Below are 20,050 nucleotides of genomic sequence, written 5' to 3'. Positions count from 1 at the left end.
TGTGTACTAACCATCGGTTGTGACCGATGGTTAGCCGTCCCTCTGTTAGATTTTAAAGCAAGTTCTATAATTTTTGTCCGAAGGACAACAGACCAATGGGCCGTACACACGGTCGGTTTGGACCGATGAAACTGGACTTCAGGCCATTTTCATCGGTTTGGATCGACCGTGTGTATGCGGCCTAAAAGTTATTCACTCACTCATTAATAAAACAATGAATGTCCCACTCCACGTTCATACCATGTGGATAGTAGGACTTCAATTCATAGATTCAAAAAGTTTCCAAATTCGAGACCCCCTAACATTTGATCCACCCGTCCAGGGTGGTATACATCTATGATTTGAATTTGGTATACCCTCAGGGTTCTTATTATGGTATTTGGGTACACTGTGATTTGTTTTCCCCTTTTTTATATTTGTGATATGTTCATTCACCCGCACAGAGAATGAACGTAGTGTTCTACCAATATATTGTATCCTGCATGGACATGTTATTAAATAGACAATGTTTTTAGTCGCACAAAAGTTTAAAACAAGTAAATGTGATATGCCTTCCTATCTATTTATTAATGCTAGCAGCATAAGGATTTTAAAATAGTCAATGTTGAGTGAGAGAGCGAAGTGGTAGGTAGGTTGTTTCAAACATCCAGGAGAAGCAACCAAAGTTTAGTCTGTCTCAGTTGCTTCCGACTCTTCATCTAATCCCAGACAGACTCAGTGATATTGAGATCAGGGATCTGTAGGGGTCACAATGGGCTCCATTCACAAAGTGGTATCTTACCACATCCGTGTATGTGGTAATGTGCAGCAATTTAATTTTTTTTGCCATTCACAAAAAAAACCTACTAAAATACTGTATGAGTTATTTTATGAAGTCATGCAGGATTTAAGTAATGAAAGCATTTGCTAATTTATCACCAGCAGTAGCTGGCATCCTTAACACAGGTTGTAAATAGCTGGTTGTTTAAGAGGGGGGCGGCCATACGAGGCCCTTCTGGGTTTTGAGGGGAATCTCCACGCCAAAATCCATCCCGGACCCTTATTTGAGCATGCAACCCGGCAGGTCAGGAAAGTGGGCGGATGAGCGAGCACTCCCCCTTCTGAACCATACCAGTCAACATGCCTTCAACATGCGGGAGGGGTGCTTTGCGGCAGTAGTGTAAATAGCTTACGCGACGCCGCCGCAGGATCTTAGAGAATCTGGCCCCTACAGTATAAAACGCCAAATTTCCTTGCAAAATAATTGTACTGCTTTTGGTACGTAATTCCAGACAGTATCAAACCGCCAGGGAGGTTAAATAACTAAGGGGCAGTACCAAGCTTAGCCAAAGGCCTTGTTTACACTAGCAGCTGGGGGAGCTGTAAAACCAGACAGTTGAGAAATTGTTTTACCACCCCTCAACTGTTCCTCCTTTAGCTGCTAAGGCAATGAAGAGGTATGCACATATTTGGCATGGCAAAAATGAACCCCACTGTCCAGTCCAGTACTGCCTGATGAACACGACCCATTCAGCTGAATAGAATGCCCCTCAACTGTGGGTGCGAGAATCAAGTGGTTAATACAGGGGGTGAGGAGGCAATACAACGCCTCCTTACCGCCTGTCAAATACTGTCTAATAAGCGATCTAAAGAGCAGGTCAAAATCTCCTGCTGTTGTGAATTGGATGTGGGGATCTCCCATCCAATTTGCAATGCTGTAAACCCAGCCTCAATCTTTCACCTAAAGAAAGCGCATTTGGACCAGGATTACCAGAGTTGATACAGAGAAGCAATCCTTACTGAAAAATCTGAAGCCTTGAGCCTCCCTATACACATCTCAAGGCTCCACATTCAATTTTGAGTGGGTCATATGGGAAGGATAGGGTCACAGGTGTAGCAGCAGAGCCTGGTAGCAAGCAGTAGAACATTTGAATATATTTGGATGTGACAACTAAGATAGGCACCTGTAACTAGCGGTGACAGAAGAAAGGAGATGTTTCAAACAGCTAAGTAGCATAATGGAGGGGAAAGCACTGTGAAGATTGTTCAACTACTGTATAATCTTTTTATCCCAATGAATTTATTCGCCTTTCTACAAAGTCAGTGGAGTGTTGCCATCAAAACTGCACTTGTTTTAAGTGCAAAGGGCATCATTTTGTGCAACAGCTGTGGTCTGTGTCATTTATTACCAGTGACAGACTGCTTCATACAGTTTTAATGAGCTCTTGTTAAAGTGCAACCTTGTGGATATATACATGGCTGGTCAACTGTAAAACATGCCGTTTTGCTGTTCGTTGACCACCTACACTTCTTAAAGTAACTGTAAAGGCAGAAGTTTTTTTATCTTAATGCATTTTATACATTAAGATAAAAAGTGTTCTGTGTGCAGCAGCCTCCCTAATACTTACCTGTTCAGTGGCAAAACCACTGCACAGAGCAGGTAAGTATAACATGTTTGTTATTTTTAAACCCGTCAGTGAATATACTTTCCTTTGAACCTTTGAGTGCAGTGTGCAGTGTATGGTCTGAGCACTGACGGGCTGACCCCCCCACCCCTTCAACCTCTGCAGCAATGCTAGCAGCACTCATACGTTTATTTCCCTATTTTCTTTGACAAGGCCTGTGTAACGGTCACCACCGTTTACGACCTTCCATCAACCCACGACAGCTTATCGACACTCCACAATCAGGCAAACGAACACGACCCATAAGAATTCCCCCCAGACACGAGACACGCAGCTCTGTTCTAGTTTCAAATGCAAGACAACTTTAATGGTTCACTCTCAGCTTTTAAGCAGTTACAGCATGTTACAGTACTCAAAGGAACAAAACCACACCCCGCCCATATATCACATGATGAGCTTCAATCACATTCTTTTAGATAATTACATAGAGGAGTTAATTATCCCCCAGACGTTACGTCTCCGACAATAAGTCATTCATCTGCACAATACACATTGCACAGACGTCTGACCTTTAGAGTCACAACACATCCATCATCAATAGCACACAATGAAAGGTCTTCCAGAAGCCTGACTCAATTAACAACTCACTATCCAGTGCTAATCATAGAAATGAGTCACTATTGACTGGTTGGGTCACAATTAACCAACAACTTGCAATATCTCAAGATCCTGCAATATGAACTATCAGTAATGTCCCCTGTCCTGTAATTTAGGATATAATTTCTCAGTCACCCTATGGCCCTATCGGACATAAGGTGACCCTAGACATAAGAGTTATTAACCACTTCCATACCGGGCCTATTTTGGCACTTCTCTCCTATATGCATAAATCATAATTTTTTTGTTAGAAAATTACTCAGAACCCCCAAACACTATATATGTTTTTTTAGCAGACACCCTAGGGAATAAAATGCCGGCCATTGCAACTTTTTATCTCGCACAGTATTTGCGCAATAATTTTTCAAACGCCTTTTTTTGGGGGAAAAACGGTTTTGTGAATTAAAAAATAACAAAACAGTAAAGTTAGCCCAATTCTTTTATATAATGTGAAAGATGAAGTTACGCCGAGTAAATAGATACCTAACATGTCACGCTTTAAAATTGCGCACACTCATGGAATGGCGCCAAACGTCAGTACTTAAAAATCTCCATAGGCATCGCTTATTTTTTTTTTACAAGTTACAAATTTAGAGTTACAGAGTAGGTGCTAGAATTGTTGCTGGCGCTCTAACGCACCTGGCGATACCTCACATGTGTGGTTTGAACGCCGTTTACATATGTGGGCGGGACTTACATGTGTGTTCGCTTCTAAACGCGAGCTACCGGGGATAGGGGCGTTTAAATTTTTTTTTTATTACTTTATTTTTTATTTTCCTCAATTTTTTTTATCTTTACACTTTTTTTGTCATTTTTTTTTGTCCCCCTTAATTCCTATTACAAGGAATGTAAACATCCCTTGTAATAGGAATGGTTTGTGACAGGTACTCTTTATGGAGAGATGTGGGGTCAATAAGACCCCACATCTCTCCTCCAGGCTGGAAAGCATTAGATCGTGAAAACAATTTCACCGATCTAATGCTTTCAGCCGCGATTGTGGCTGTGTTTACAAAAAGGCAAGGTAAAACTCTATCATGCAAAGGAGAAGCCATATCTGAACATGGTCCAGAAACACAGCCGTCTTCTCTGGGCCAAAGTTCATTTAAAATAGTCTGTTGCAAAGAGGAACTTTTTTTTGGGGGTTAGATGAATCAAAATTTGACAGCCATGGGCTCTGAGAAGGAATACCTTCCAGCTTGTTATCAGCGTTCAGTTCAAAAGCCTGTATCTCTGATGACATGAAAGTGCATTGTTGTGTATGGGATGGGGCAGCATGCACACCGGGAAAGGCACCATCAATGCTGAAATATACTGTATATCCAGGTTTAAGAGAAGCATTTGCTCCCATCCAGACAATGTATTTTTCAGGAAAGGCCTTGCATATTTAAGTAGGACAATGCTAAACCACATACTGCCTCTATGACAACAGCACGGCTTCATAGTAGAATAATCTGGGTGCTTACCTAACCTGCCTGCAGTCCAGACCTTTCACCAATTGAAACAAATTGCCACATCTTGGAATGAAAAATATGAAAAAGAAGACCCAGGACTGTTGAGCATGAGCAGTTAGAATCCTATATCAGGCAAGAATAGGACAACATTCCTCTCCCAAATCCCAGGAAACTGGTCTCTTCAGCTCCCAAATGTTTACAGAGTATGGTTAAAATAAGAGAGAATGCTGCATCATGGTACATTTTCTCAGTTTAAATGTGATATGTTTTCTGTGTTTTATTGTGGTTTGAGATTTGCAAATCATTGCATTCTGTTTTCATGTAGATTTTACACAGCATGCCAACTATTTTGGAATCGGGGTTATACATATGTAGAGATCACTAGTAAATGCTCATGGGGCAAACATGGGTTATGGTCACACTTGCAAAAAAATCACCATGCTTTTAGCATTAAAGGAGTTGTAAAGGAAAAAAGTTTTTTTTGCTGAAATGACTGTTTACAGGGTATAGAGACATAATAGTTAACTGATTCCTTTAAAAGATGATTAATAATAGATAAAAATCAATCGTATAATGTTTCGCTTTTGCATCTAGTTTCATTTTTGCATGTTATCCTGCCTCTGTTCTAGACAGAGCCATAAAGCAGTGATGGTTTGGAAAATGAAACTAGAATCTCCCAGTACTGTGGTCATCAGGAAACAGACAACCAGGAAGTGTCCAGAACAGAGAAGAATTACAGCAACATCAGAGCAAAAACGAACAATGAGGACATGAAACCAGGACTGCAGTAAGGTAAAGGAAGCTATTTAGCTAAAAAAATGTTTTCCTTTAGTGACCCTTTAAGATTACAGAACACTACTCCCTTCTCCAGGACATAGAGGGAGATAGTCTTTAGGGGTGAACAGGGCAGAGCTGATAACTGATTGATATAAAACTGAAAAGAGCATGGGACAAAGGACAGCACCATGGGCCAGATCCACAGCCAGCCGCCATAACTTAAATATTCCCATTTAAGTTACACTGCCGCAAAATTTCTACCTAAGTGCCCGATCCACAAAGCACTTACCTAGAAATTTTCGGCTGTGTAACTTATATCCGGCCGGCGCAAGGCGTTCCTATTCAAATGGGGCGAGTCCCATTTAAATTAGGCGCGCTCCCGCGCCGGACGTACTGCGCATGCTCACGACATCATTTTCCCGACGTGCTTTGCGCGGTTTTACGTTGCGCCGGGTTTTGAGAATCGAAATAGAAAAATAGAAAAATACGAGTTGCGGCGGAAAAAAAAAAAAATTGAAAAAAAAAAGACGGCGACGCGGGATAGAAGGGTCTACTTTTACAAGGCCTAAACAGTTTAGGCCTTGTAAAAGCAGCCCTAATTTTGCGTTTGCAAACTAATACTTACGGAGAAAAAACGAAGTGTAAAAGCTTTGTGGATCTCCGTAAGTGCTATTTGCATACCCGAAGCGGCATTTCGATGAGAAATGCCCCCAGCGGCGGCCGAGGTACTGCATCCTAAGATCCGACAGTGTAAGTCCCTTACACAGGTCGGATCTTCTCCCTATCTATTGGAAACTGATTCTGTGGATCAGTTCCAAAGATAGAAACAGGGATACGACGGCGTATCAGTAGATACACCGGCCAGTGGCGGCTGGTGCTCAAAATTTTTGGGGGGGCGCAAAGGAAAAAAAAAATTGCAGTCTCACTGTGCCCAAACGCAGCCACTGTTACATGCCATCAAATGCAGCCACTGTGCCATCAATTCGCACCACTGTGCCATGCCATTAAACGCAGTCACTGTGCCATGCCATCAAATGCAGTCACTGTGCCATCAATTCGCACCACTGTGCCATCAATTCGCACCACTGTGCCATGCCATTAAACGCAGTCACTGTGCCATCCATTGTAACCACTGTGCCATGCCATTAAACGCAGCCACTGTGCCATACATTGTCACCACTGTGCCATGCCATTAAACGCAGCCACTGTGCCATCCATTGTCACCACTGTGCCATCCATTGTCACCACTGTGCCATACATGGTCACCACTGTGCCATACATTGTCACCACTGTGCCATGCCATTAAACGCAGCCCCTGTTGCATACATTGTCACCACTGTGCCATGCCATTAAACACAGCCCCTGTGACATACATTGTCACCACTGTGCCATGCCATTAAACGCAGCCACTGTGCCATACATTGTCACCACTGTGCCATCCATTGTCACCACTGTGCCATCCATTGTCACCACTGTGCCATACATTGTCACCACTGTGCCATGCCATTAAACGCAGCCCCTGTGCCATACATTGTCACCACTGTGCCATGCCATTAAACACAGCCCCTGTGCCATACATTGTCACCACTGTGCCATGCCATTAAACGCAGCCACTGTGCCATACATTGTCACCACTGTGCCATCCATTGTCACCACTGTGCCATGCCATTAAACGCAGCCACTGTGCCATCAATTCGCACCACTGTGCCATGCCATTAAACGCAGCCACTGTGCCATCCATTGTCACCACTGTGCCATGCCATTAAACGCAGCCACTGTGCCCTTTAATGGTTGCCGCTGTGCCAATTGTCCCCACTGTGCCCTGTAAATTGCGTTCTTCCCCGCCCGGCACTTACCTTTACTGGAGTCAGGCATCCATGTCCCACGATGTCTTCTCCCGCCCTCGATGACTGACAGGCGTCTCAGCCAATCAGGTTACAGATAGCCAGAACCGGCCAACGTGATTGGCTGAGACGCCTGTCATCTTATTCAAGGGGCGTACAGTCTTGGCGCTCCGAGAATAAGCTTCCGGGACCCGAGGGCTGTATTGGGAAAGCCTATCAGAGCCGTTGGCTTTGATAGACTTTTCCCTACAGCCAACCAGCTGGCGTTATTCAGATGGCCGGACATTGAGCGCCGACCATCTGAATAACAGTGGCAGCGGCGAAAATAACATAGATTCGTGCAATGCATGAATCTATGTTATTTCACTCAGTGACACCGGCGTATCCCTTTTGTGGATCTGGCCCCATATTTCTAGTAGGATTATCTGGTAGTTTTCTCAGTTATCAGACAGATATAAGAAAACACTTTTAAAGATATATTTAACAGACCAAAAGGGCACAAATAAAATACACATACACTTTAAACACTGGAAAAAAAAGACTAAAAGCTATTATAGTTCTCTAAATGTACAGTTCTTGAAATCCAGTCTAAAATAAAGGTCAATGGAAAGGATAACAAGAACTGTTACACTAATAGTTTAACAAATGAGAGCTTTAGGATGTACAAGCTATCATTTCCTAATCCCTACCTGAAGCTTTGCACTGGACATATGATTGGTTATAATGGGCAAAACCGTCACTTTTCTGTCCTCCAGTTTTTAGATATGTACCCAGTGATCTCCCTGGTGAATGGTATTAGAGGATAATAATGGCAGCAATGAGGCTCACTTGTGTTGCTGTAAACACAGTTTAATATATTTAAAAGATGGCAGCACCATTTCAATATATTGCAACAGACAGGCTTTGACAATTTGGTATTGCCATCAATCATTTAGTTAAAGCAACAGAGAAGCTCTTTCACACTGTGCCTATTGTAAGGCGATTGCAGAGTTAGTGGAGTTAAATAAAAATAAATCAATAAATTGCTGGGAGAAATTCATCATTGGTTATTTGGTCAATGATGTCATTTCCAGATGGATGTGTAATACAATTTTCTCTAGGCTTTGGTGTACCATCCCTGATGGACATAGACAACAGTAGGCTCCTGAGCAGAACAAAGTTTATCCCTTTATTTGTGAGCACTTTTTTCTTGTGTGTATACCATCTTGCCAGAGCAGCAAGATGGTATACATAATGGGCTGGATTCAGGTAGAATTGCGCATTTTTTACGTAGGCGCAGGGCAACGTTTTTGCCCTGCGCTCCCGCAAATTTGCTGCGCTGCCCTTGATTCACGGAGCAGTAGCTCCGTAAATTGCGTGGGCGCGCCGGCAAAATGCCTGGCGCAAGCGCGCGCAATTTAAATGATCCCGTAGGGGGCGGGAATCATTTAAATTAGGCGCGCTCTCGCGCCGATCGTAGAGCGCATGCTCCGTCGGGAAACTTTCCCGACGTGCATTGCGGCAAATGACGTCGCAAGGACGTCATTTGCTTCAAAGTGAACAGGAATGTCGTCCAGCGCCATTCACGATTCACTTACGCAAACTACGTAAATTTCAAATTTCGCGACGCGGGAACGACGGGTATACGTAACATTGGCTGCCCCTGCTAATAGCAGGGGCAGCCTTACGCAAAAACCGCCGTACAGAAACGATGTAAATTGCGTACGCAGGGCTCGCGCAACGTTGTGAATCGGCGTTAGTATGCAATTTGCATACTATACGCTGAGCACAACGGGAACGCCGCCTAGCGGCCATCGCAAGAATGCAGCCTAAGATATGCGGGCATAAGAGCCTTATGCCGCGCATATCTTAGGCTGCAGTCGGCGTAACGAGGTTCCTGAATCAGGAGCATTCGTTACGCCGGGGCAAGTAAGCAATTGCGCTGTGTAACCTATGGTTACACAGGCGCAATTGCTTCTTGAATCCAGGCCAGTGCTACCACTTCTTGCTTTGTAGGGCCATATAATTCCCTTTATTTTTCTCAAGCATGCCGCTGGTTGCATTTGATGTAAATAGGAATAGCTGAGCCACTCCCAGTTCTATTCATATACCATTTGGACCTTTTTGTTAGGGTACCCCTTTTCCACATTGATGTTAACCTTTTCTAACCACTACATTTGCTTGCCGTACGTAGGGAAGACCCTCACTATGCCAACATCCAAAATATATATTTAACCACTTAAGACCTGGACCTTTAGGCAGCTAAAGGACCCGGCCAGGTTTTGCGATTCGGCACTGCGTCGCTTTAACAGACAATTGCGCGGTCGTGCGACGTGGCTCCCAAACAAAATTGGTGTCCTTTTATTTCCACAAATAGAGATCACCTCTGCGTTTTTTTTTTTTTTTGCGCTATAAACAAAAATAGAGTGACAATTTTGAAAAAAATTCAATATCTTTTACTTTTTGCTATAATAAATATCCCCCAAAAATATATATATATATATAAAAAAAAATCCTCAGTTTAGGCCGATACGTATTCTTCTACCTATTTTTGGTAAAAAAAAATGCAATAAGCGTTTATCGGTTGGTTTGCGCAAAATTTATAGCGTTTACAAAATAGGGGATAGTTTTATTGCATTTTTATTAATTATTATTTTTTTACTACTAATGGCGGCGATCAGCGATTTTTTTCGTGACTGCGACATTATGGCAGACACTTCGGACAATTTTGACACATTTTTGGGACCATTGTCATTTTCACAGCAAAAAAAGCATTTAAAATGCATTGTTTACTGTGAAAATTACAATTGCAGTTTGGGAGTTAACCACAAGGGGGCACTGAAGGGGTTATGTATGACCTAATATGTGTTTCTAACTGTAGGGGGGTGTGGCTGTAGGTGTGACGTCATCGATTGTGTATCCCTATAAAAGGGATCACACGATCGATGACGCCGCCACAGTGAAGAACGGGGAAGCTGTGTCTCTCCCCGTTCTTTAGCTCCGGGGACCGATCGTGGGACTCCAGCGGCGATTGGGTCCGCGGGTCCCGCAGTCCTGGTCACGGAGCTTCGGACCGGGTCGGCACTAGCACAGGGCGTACCTGTACGTGCATGTGCCCAGCCGTGCCATTTCTGCCGACGTAAACGTGCAGGAGGCGGTCCTTAAGCGGTTAAGGATTGACTAAGTCAAAAAATTTGCGGACTTTGTGGGCACACAATGAGACAGAGAATCAGTAAAAAAGTATAAATTGTATTACTACATAGTTAAAAGACATATAAACAACATACAAACAACAACCTGTATGGACACAGTTACCAGTTACCCAATAATGCAGTTATAGAAGACTGGACCTACGGTACAAAAATTCATTTAATAATGTATAATTTTTCATGTGCATTTTTCCCCTATGTATGCGGCAATACCAACTTGAGCCCCAACAAAAGGTTTTCCCCCAATGTGATAAGCGCAGTATTTACATATTCAGGTGGGTCCTTAAGTTTTTGTCTTTTTGTGTTTTTATTTTTTTTTTATTTTTAATGCTAAATACCTAATAGGTTGCTATACTCCCTCTTTTAGATATTCTATTTGCCTCTTTACTTAAGAGGACTGTATACTTACCCATTTAATAATTTGGTCTGGTATCCATGGGCCACTTCACAGTACTATGGGTAAGTACCATTTATATATACTCTCTGGATATTTTCCTTTGTATTTTATTTCATTATTATATATACCCTACCTAAAGGGTTAATATTTGACTATTGACTTGTTTTTTTTTTAGATACTGTATTGAACAGGCTTGTAGTGAAAATCTGTGACCACTTACCGTTGTGTGTGATTTATACTCTAAAGCCCCGTACACACGATTGGTTCGTCTGATGAAAACGTTCTGATGGACCGCTTTCATCAGACGAACCGATCGTGTGTATGACCCATCGGTTTTTTATCCATCGGTGAAAAAACTAGGAAATTGTTTTAAAATTATCTGATGGTTAAAAAAAACGATAGAAAAAAACGATCGTTCTGTGGGCACGTCCATCGGTTAAAAATCCACGCATGCTCAGAATCAAGTCGACGCATGCTCGGAAGCATTGAACTTCATTTTTCTCAGCACGTCGTAGTGTTTTACGTCACCGCGTTCTGACACGAACGGATTTTTAACTGATGGTGTGTAGGCAAGACTGATGAAAGTCAGCTTCATCGGATATCTGATGAAAAAAATCCATCAGTCCGTTTTCATCAGATGAACCGATCGTGTGTACAGGGCATTATACCTATATACTGCATGACCACTATATACCAGGTGAGAGTTAAAGGGGTTGTAAAAATGTGTTTTTTTATTTTCTAAATAGGTTCCTTTAAGCTAGTGCATTGTTGGTTCACTTACCTTTTCCTTCAATTTCCCTTTTAAATGTTTTTTTTCTTTGTCTGAATTTCTCACTTCCTGTTCCTCCTCAGTAAGCTTTCCACCATCATCCGAGCCGTTCTGGCTGGGGGTTAGTCAGCCAAAACAGCTTACTGAGGAAGAACAGGAAGTGAGACATTTAGACAAAGAAAAAAAACTTTTAGAAGGGAAATTTAAGGAAAAGGTAAGTGAACCAACAATGCACTAGTTTAAAGGAACCTATTTAGAAATATAAAAAATGAACCTTTACAACCCCTTTAAGCCTAATATAAATTGATCTTTGAATTGGGGGACCTTTATAGTAGCATCCTAGTCCATAATGCACATGCTTGTTGTTTTTTGTTTCATTTAGTGGTATCTACTATAGACCACATGATATATGTGTATCCTGCTACCATAGACACACATATGCAATTAGATTTTTTGGGTTTTCTGTCAGTTTAGTCAAGTTCTCCCATACCCTGAGCCACAAGTTTAACAGGCAAGAATACACTTTGTTTATGCTTATATGTAATTAGTCTTTGTGTATATGTACTCCTACTGGGGAAATGTTGTAACAATCATAATTCATACTTATATAGATATATACTACATTAAATACTTATACATGTACTCTTGTTTTTAAATATGCCATCGCTTACTCAGTATCTGTCCTGAGGAAGCTAATATTTTAGTAAAACGCGTAGACGAGCAAGTTTTTGGAGGCATTACTGGATCAGAAATTCTTCCATACAGGTTGTTGTTTGTATGCTGTTTATATGTTTTTTCAACTATGTTGTAATAAAATGTATACTTTTTTTTACTGATTCTTCCTCTCATTGTGTGCCCACAAATTTCTTGACTTGGTAAATCCTTAAATATACATTTGTTTGCCAAAGCCCTTATTATATCAATGCTTACACAAGATTAATGGTCTTCTCCTCTCTCCTGCTTGATGGTTTTCACACCTGGCTTTTCAGGTCTATACACTGCACACTAAAGCCAGGAATAGAAAGATTGACATTTTTCTGGTTCAGAATTTCAGTCTATCTATGGGCAGGCTGGTTGCACTGAATCCATCAATCAACTTTAGTAGAACCAGCCTGTTGAAATGTTTTGCCTGATCACTTCCTGGTGACTATAACAGCCAGCAGTGATCATTGTATTCTGCCAGTGGGGTAGGCTCCCCGTGTTTCCTGCTGGAAGAATAGAATAATGCTGTGGGAGATATTCCCCCCTTTAACACTTACTATGGTTGAAGGAATGACAATTGCATAATGTATAGCCTGCATAAAAGTATGGATCACATGCTCCATCACACCCATGTAACTGGTATTTCCAAAGGCCAATGCAATGAAGCTTAGTTATGGTAAGCATCAGTGGGCGGGGTGCTCTAAGATGAAAACCTTTGCCTTGGATGAGCAAAATGAAAGATTCTTTTAACAGGGATGTTGATATTTTCCAATTCAGGCCAACGTGAAAGTGATAATGCCTCTTGATAGCCTACCTCCCTGTCAAGGTATTGATCCGTGCTCCCCCACAGCCTCCCTCCATTGTTCTAATAGAGTAGTGCTTTCAGGTATGGGGAGCATATGACCTTTCTAAGGTCCTATGTTGTGTTATTAACTGAGAGACTAATTAATGGTATGACCTTCCTAATGTGACTGTGAGAGACTGAGAGATTAATTAACAGGGCTGGACACTGTTCAAGAATTGTATTGTATTTAATAGGGAGGAGGAGCACTGTACTCTTAGGTAAGCTAATAGATTTGTTTGCATGTAAAAATGTGGAGGTATATTGGCAGCTATCTAGTCATACCGGAGTCTCTGAAGAGGTCAGTGTAGAAGCAGATGGAGAGGTTAAACGATGAAGTTCTAAATCACTAGTAATAGTCATAGCAGTCAACAAAATTGGGCAACACGTTTTTAGGTTTACAAAGGCCCTCCTTCAGCTTGGTTGAAAAATAAAAAATATAAAGCCGGAATCTGGAGGGAAGTACGGTATTCAGGTAGGGGCCAAGACACCCTTGTACCAGCAAGCATCCAGTCTATTTCAAAGGAGGAGTGCTATGGGGAAACATGTGACGATTCCCCATGTGACTGTGCTCAATTCTGATTGGCTAATTGATGGGCCTTGATGCTGCCCCATAGGGGACAAGACAGTGCTATTATCCACCTAGGTAAGCTCAAACACCATCTGATCGCAGAGAGGACTCCTGCAACAGGGGGATGACAAAAGAATGTGTATCAGTGAATATACCTTGCTGGATGCTTGGGCTATTAGGAGGTATTGTCACTTTGCCCTGAATGGGGAGGTGACAGCGTCTCTTTATGTGCACAGATCAGAGTCACTTTAGTGCCGGTTGACCACGACTTGGGATCTGACTTGTGTCGCCCCAAGTCGCGTGACATGAGAAATTCAATTGAAGTGAATGAGAGCCATCTTAATGTACACTACTGAAGTCGCTCCGACTTCAGAAAAGGTTCCTGTACTACTTCAATCTGACTTCTAGGCAACTTGTACCCATAGATTTCAATGGAAGTTGCCTCCAAAGTCGGATCACTGTCTTAACTGAAGCAACTTTACAGAAAGAGAAAATAGTTTACTCAGGCAAACCCCTCCCTCCCACAGAGCTGATTATTCTGTGATTGGCCACAGTCAAAGTCGCCTGTCCTGGAGGCAACTTTAAGTCGTGTTGTAAGGTGCTCCAAGTCACGCTAAAGTTGCCTTTCAAAGTCGCGCTGTAAGTCGGGTTGCCCCTGTGTGAACCGGCTCTTATAGTGCCTGTTACCGCTACTGAAGAATGTTTGGGGTTTCTAGTATTCTCCTGATATAAGCCCAAGTCAGATCTCTTGCCCTTCAAGCCACTTTGCAGCAGCATAGGCTGCACAGACAGTGTGGCTGCCCCTGCATCAGAAATCTATTGATCACTGCTTCCTAGCGTCCAAAGCAAAAAAGCAGAATTCAAGAAGGCTCAAAGTAAAAGCTCCTGCACAAATCAATGATGATGTGTAATTATGTCACTTGCTCTCTGATTGGATCCGATAGCTTTGACTCTTTAAAGAGTGTGCGTGGATAAGCCTTGAAAGCCTGAACAAACGAAAAGGTACATGCTATTATATCCATCCAGGTCTTTGGAAATAACAGATATGCTGATCCCATAGATTTACTTGTGTCTGTTTACATAAGAACAGTATGCTATGAGCTACAGCTATGCGGACCTACTGCACACTAGTCTGGTAATCCTCAAATATCCAAGTAGCAGATTTTTTTTACCCTCTGTATTTTATTACTCCCACAGCTAGATTTGTGTAAAGCCTGTCTTGATCGCCCTCCTCGGAATGCCCGAGGCATCTGCCAGGGGATGCAACGTGCTGGAAATAAGAAGACCAGCACACAACCTTTCACTGAACAGAGATAATTCAGGTAAAACGTATCAAAAGATGAAAAATTTTAAGTCAATATCTGAGCCATATATCAGAATAGAATTGGTTAAATGCATATATTGTGTGGTTGTTTTAATTTAGTGTAGCGGTGCGCTGCTACAAGTTACTAACATCCACGCATATTCACACTGCTGCCAGACATCCATATGTCACACTTGTAGGCAACAAAGAGTCTTTTGCTTTGTTTTGTTATTTTATTTGGGGGATTGAACTTGGTTGGGGAAAGAGATATGGAATCCCTATAGAACAAATTGATATTTGCCATGTTAAAGTGGATCCAGCTTTACATGAAAAAATGGTTTACTCATTATCTTTACAAATGATATAGCGGTTTATATGTTACAGTCCTCAGATGGGATAAAATGGCGGACCCTAATCCTGACAGACTTTTCACCTCAGAACTTTTTCCCACCTCTGCACTCTCCCTGAAGACCTCAGGACACTTCTCCTCATGCACATCACTTTCCTGTCACAGATTAATACTCCTGCCCCCCCATCTTATGCCCACTAGGCCTCACTTTGAATAAGTCCTACTGTGAGGTCACCTGTGGCCAGGTGACAGATGACAGTTGGAGTCAGGAGTGCACCACAAGGTAGTGAACCTTAAGGCAGACTGCTGCGGATGGAACACAGAGAGGATATGGAAGGCAGGTCCACCGGAGCACAAACAGGGACCCCACAGGAAGCTTGAGCCCAAGATTCCCCAGGGTGCGGAGTCTAAGATTCAGCAGGTATTCACCAGAGCCTCTAGTGGTGAGGATGGACTTAGCTGCAACTGAATTCCAGGTCGTGGCCCCCAGAGTCCCCCAGCTCACGCTCCATAGGGCATAGAGGAGAGAGGGGAAGCAGCCACTCAGGATACAAGAGATAGTGAGGGGTATGCCAAGGTCAGGGCGACAAGCAGACAAGGATGAACAAAGGACAGGCCAAAGGTCAGGGTCACAAGCAAACAGGAATAGTCAGGGACAAGCCAAGATCGGTACACAGAGATAAACGTAGCACACGGCAAGCAGGAACACAATGCTTAACAAACAACCAAGGCAGACCTGCAGTGCACTGGTTAATATAGAGTTCCTGATATGGCCTGGGGTAGAGCCATACAGAGAGGAGAGATGATAAAAGCAGCCAGGTGAGAGTGTCTGGCCTCTAAGGTGAACACATGGAGAGAAAGGTAAGCTGCCAGACATTACTGCATATCCATGACACCTAGTAGTTTCAATTGATGATCCTGAATAGGCCAGGGGCCTGCAGTAACCCTTTTTGTGGCCGTGAATATTACTTGAGGAAAATATTTAATGATGGACTACTTATCCCAGCGGTTCCCGACTTGCAAATCCTGCGCCCTCGGGCTGCATCGATTTGACACAAACTATCTCCTCTGGCTCTACACCAGCTCCTGTTCCAGGACACCTTTCAATGACCGTGTCAGGAAAGGCTCCCTCCCAGCTCTCTCTGGCGTGCCTCTTCCAGATCTCCGCTGTGCCTCACTCACCGACTCCTGCCCTTAGTCCTTCCTGAAGAATTTACCCGGACTATGTGGACCAACTGCTCTCCAGCTCCTGTTCCAGGACACCGCTCCATCACCGTGTAAGGAGAGTCTCCCTCCCAGCTTCCAAAATCCTCCGCCGGATCCACACCCTCCCAGATGGGGGTGTCTCTCCAGCACGCAGTCTAGCACTCTATCCAGAACATTCTCATTGAAAACAGGGGAGGCGCCCAAAAGCTGAAGTACATGTCAGTCACACCCACTGCTACACTAACGACTCCCTGCCCACCAGATAAAAAAAAAAACAGGCCTAGCTTGCAGCATAGACCTGCTTAAATTTACCTGCACTGGCAGCTAACACCAACAACCTCACATCTACAGTAGCACTTACCTATGGTAGAGGGTGCTACAATAGCTATATGAGTGAAGGAAAAATATAAAAACATTAAAGACAATGGATTTGTTTTTTGTAACTAGTGCCTCTTTCTACACGTTTTAGACATGACTCCACACCCATTCACTGAACTCACATAATGTTATGTTTGCCAAAGGCAATGATATATTGAAATATGAAAAGTTATGAACAATAAGCTTAAAACCAAGAATAAGATGACTTGATGAGTTATATACAAGTAGAACAATGCATATACAGGTAGAGACCAAAGACATCCTGAAAAAAAGAGGAAGAGGTAACAGCAACAAAGTGATATCATGGCTATGTAACAATGCTGTGGTGGCTACATGAGGTGTAATAGTGTCACATGGGCTACCTTATAAGACAGTGCTTCCTCTGGGGAATCATGTATTATAAAAATAATTTATACAAATATTGAATCATCCTAATCATCAGATTATTTAGATTGACTAGCATTTTACTGACATGGATGATTTATGGATACTTTATTGCTATCCCTGAGGGCAGGAACAAATTTTAATGTATAATATACTGTATTTAAACACTGTAAAAAATTGATAGAGTTATACAAGTATCTTTAATAATAATACGATTATACTGTATAGATTTTATGCATACATTAGATAATTAGTGCATGTTTTACTTTTTATAGATTTTTATTGTATGTTAGCCATGTATCAGGTGCCAAAGTGCTGGAAGCCAATGGACAGAGGGCTTGCCTTGCAGCTCAGTTCCAGACTCCCCTGGAGGTGAGACAGGAGGAGTCAGACCCAAAGTTGCACAGGTTTCCTGAAGAGTTGCGGCGGCGATAACCTACCCCCCCCAAGACTCCCTCCCTCACAGCGCCCCGAGCACATCCCTTCTTGAAGCCTATTAGAGCCTCTGGTTCTAATCACAGGCTTCAAAAAAACACCCCCTCTCCCACTGGAATCTATAGCCCAGAGTCCTGTATGTAGATCAAGGGGCCGGACCCATGGATGGGGGGGGCGCCCCTGTGTCCCTTGTGGAGCAGCCGTCACTGATCAGAAGCCATTTTCACTTGTATTGTTCCATTACTATCATACTGTACACTCCACAGGCATCCTTAGGGCCATTAGAAAGCGTGTAACCATTATTGTTTGATGCAATATTATTTCAGTGCACATCACTGCAGAAATTAAATATCTGAGTCTTTCAATTTCCCAATCCAGTGGAAGGAAAATGAAAAAAGGATTTTAGCTTACCTAGGATTTGGTGATTAAAATGTATAAGCTTTATCTTGTTACATAGGAACAGTACATAGTTAGTCGGGTTGAAAAAAAACATCCAACACCAGTCGCTTATGATGAAATCAGGGTAATGCCGTGTACACACAACCGTTTTTCATGATGAGAAAAATGTAATTTTTTAAATTGGTCATTAAAAACGATCGTGTGTAGACTCCAGAGCATTTTTCTCGACGAGAAAAATGATCATTAAAAATTAAGAACCTGCTCTATTTTTTCTTGTAGTTTTTCACGTCGTCGTTTTTCTCGTCGTGAAAAACGGTCGTGTGTAGGCTTTAACGACGGGGAAAAAAACGTGCATGTTTAGAAGCAAGTTATGAGAAGGGACATTTGCATAATCAGCCTAAAGGGTGGCACCATTCGAATGGAACTTCCCCTTTATAGTGCCGTCATACGCGTTGTACGTCACCGCACTTTGCTTTAAGCATTTTTTTCATGATCGTGTGTATGCAAGGCAGGCTTGACAAGAATCACGTCAAGAAAAACATTGTTTTGTTCCATGACATAATGTCGCAGTACCGAAAAAAAATCACTGATCGCTGCCATTACTAGTAAAAAGAAATATTAATAAAAATGCCATAAAACTACCCCCTATTTTGTAAACGCTATAACTTTTGTGCAAACCAATCAATAAACGTTTATTGCAATTTTTTTATGAAAAATATGTGGAAGAATACGTATCGGCCTAAACTGAGGGAAAAAAATGTTTTTTTATATATTTTTGGGGGATATTTATTATAGCAAAAAGTAAAAAATATTATTTTTTTTCAAAATTGACGCTCTATTTTTGTTTATAGCGCAAAAACTAAAAATCGTAGAGGTGATCAAATACCACCAAAAGAAAGCTCTATTTGTGGGGAAAAAAGGACGCCAATTTTGTTTGGGAGCCACGTCGCACGACCGCGCAATTGTTAGTTAAAGCGACACAGTGCCGAATCGCAAAAAGTCTTTGACCAGCAATATGGTCCGGGGGTTAAGTGGTTAAAAGAGTCTTTCATTCATTTGGATGCTTCCGAATGAACGAATATGCCGAATTTAGGCCGAAAATGAATTTGTAAGAAACTAATTGCACATGTCTAGTCTATACTTGTAACAGAGAAAGTGGTGTCATCCTCCTGGCTGTGCTGTATGGTGGAGCTGAATACATAGAAATTTACATACTTTGGCAAGTAAAACAATGGGGTTGATTTACTATATCTGGAGAGTGCAAAATCCGGTGCAGCTCTGCATAGATGCAGTTGAACAAGCTGAAGTTAGAAGCTGATTGGCTACCATGCACACCTGCAACAGATTTTGCACTCTCCAGTTTTAGTACATCAACCCCAATGTATTTATGTATTTGGCCGTTTGCCTGAAGTTGTATGCAGTATACTTTTGGTATTTTAGAGGATTATTTTTCTATTAAAAAACATTAAAACTAGCTACTTTATACTAAAATAAAGCATAAGTATTCTTCTTAAGCATGCAAAAGCTAAAATATGAGCTGTTAAAGAACATTAGCTATCAGGCTTCATTACCGTAAAACTGCTAGAAGCACTTCTAGTGTGCCTTAAAGTGAAACTTTAGTCAAAAATCGAATTTTTCACAGTTTGATCACAAAAAGTCAATGATTCGTTTCTCACCAGTGAAAAATGCTGCCATCTCTACTTCTTTCAGAGCGTCCTCTGCCCAAATTCTACTACACATAAATGAAAGCATTACCGTTTCCAGCATCACTTAGATACTGGTGAAAGGATTTCTATCCCCAGGTGACATAATCAAACGGCAGCCACAAGGGAGATACGTTTTAAAAAGTATCCTAAGTTATATATTTAAGACATGGGTTGTTTTTTATTTTCATTTTATCTTCTCCAGTTCCATTTAATTGTCTTTTCTTTTCCTTATCAAAATGGCATTGGCTTTGAGACAATACATGGTAATAGAAGTTGACAAGTTGAGAGTTAAGCTGGCCAATTTCAACC

The sequence above is a fragment of the Rana temporaria genome, chromosome 12 (genome assembly GCF_905171775.1).
Source record: "Rana temporaria chromosome 12, aRanTem1.1, whole genome shotgun sequence".
NCBI lineage: Eukaryota > Metazoa > Chordata > Amphibia > Anura > Ranidae > Rana > Rana temporaria.
The sequence above is the reverse complement of the archived record's forward strand: the minus strand, read 5'-3'. Positions refer to the sequence as shown.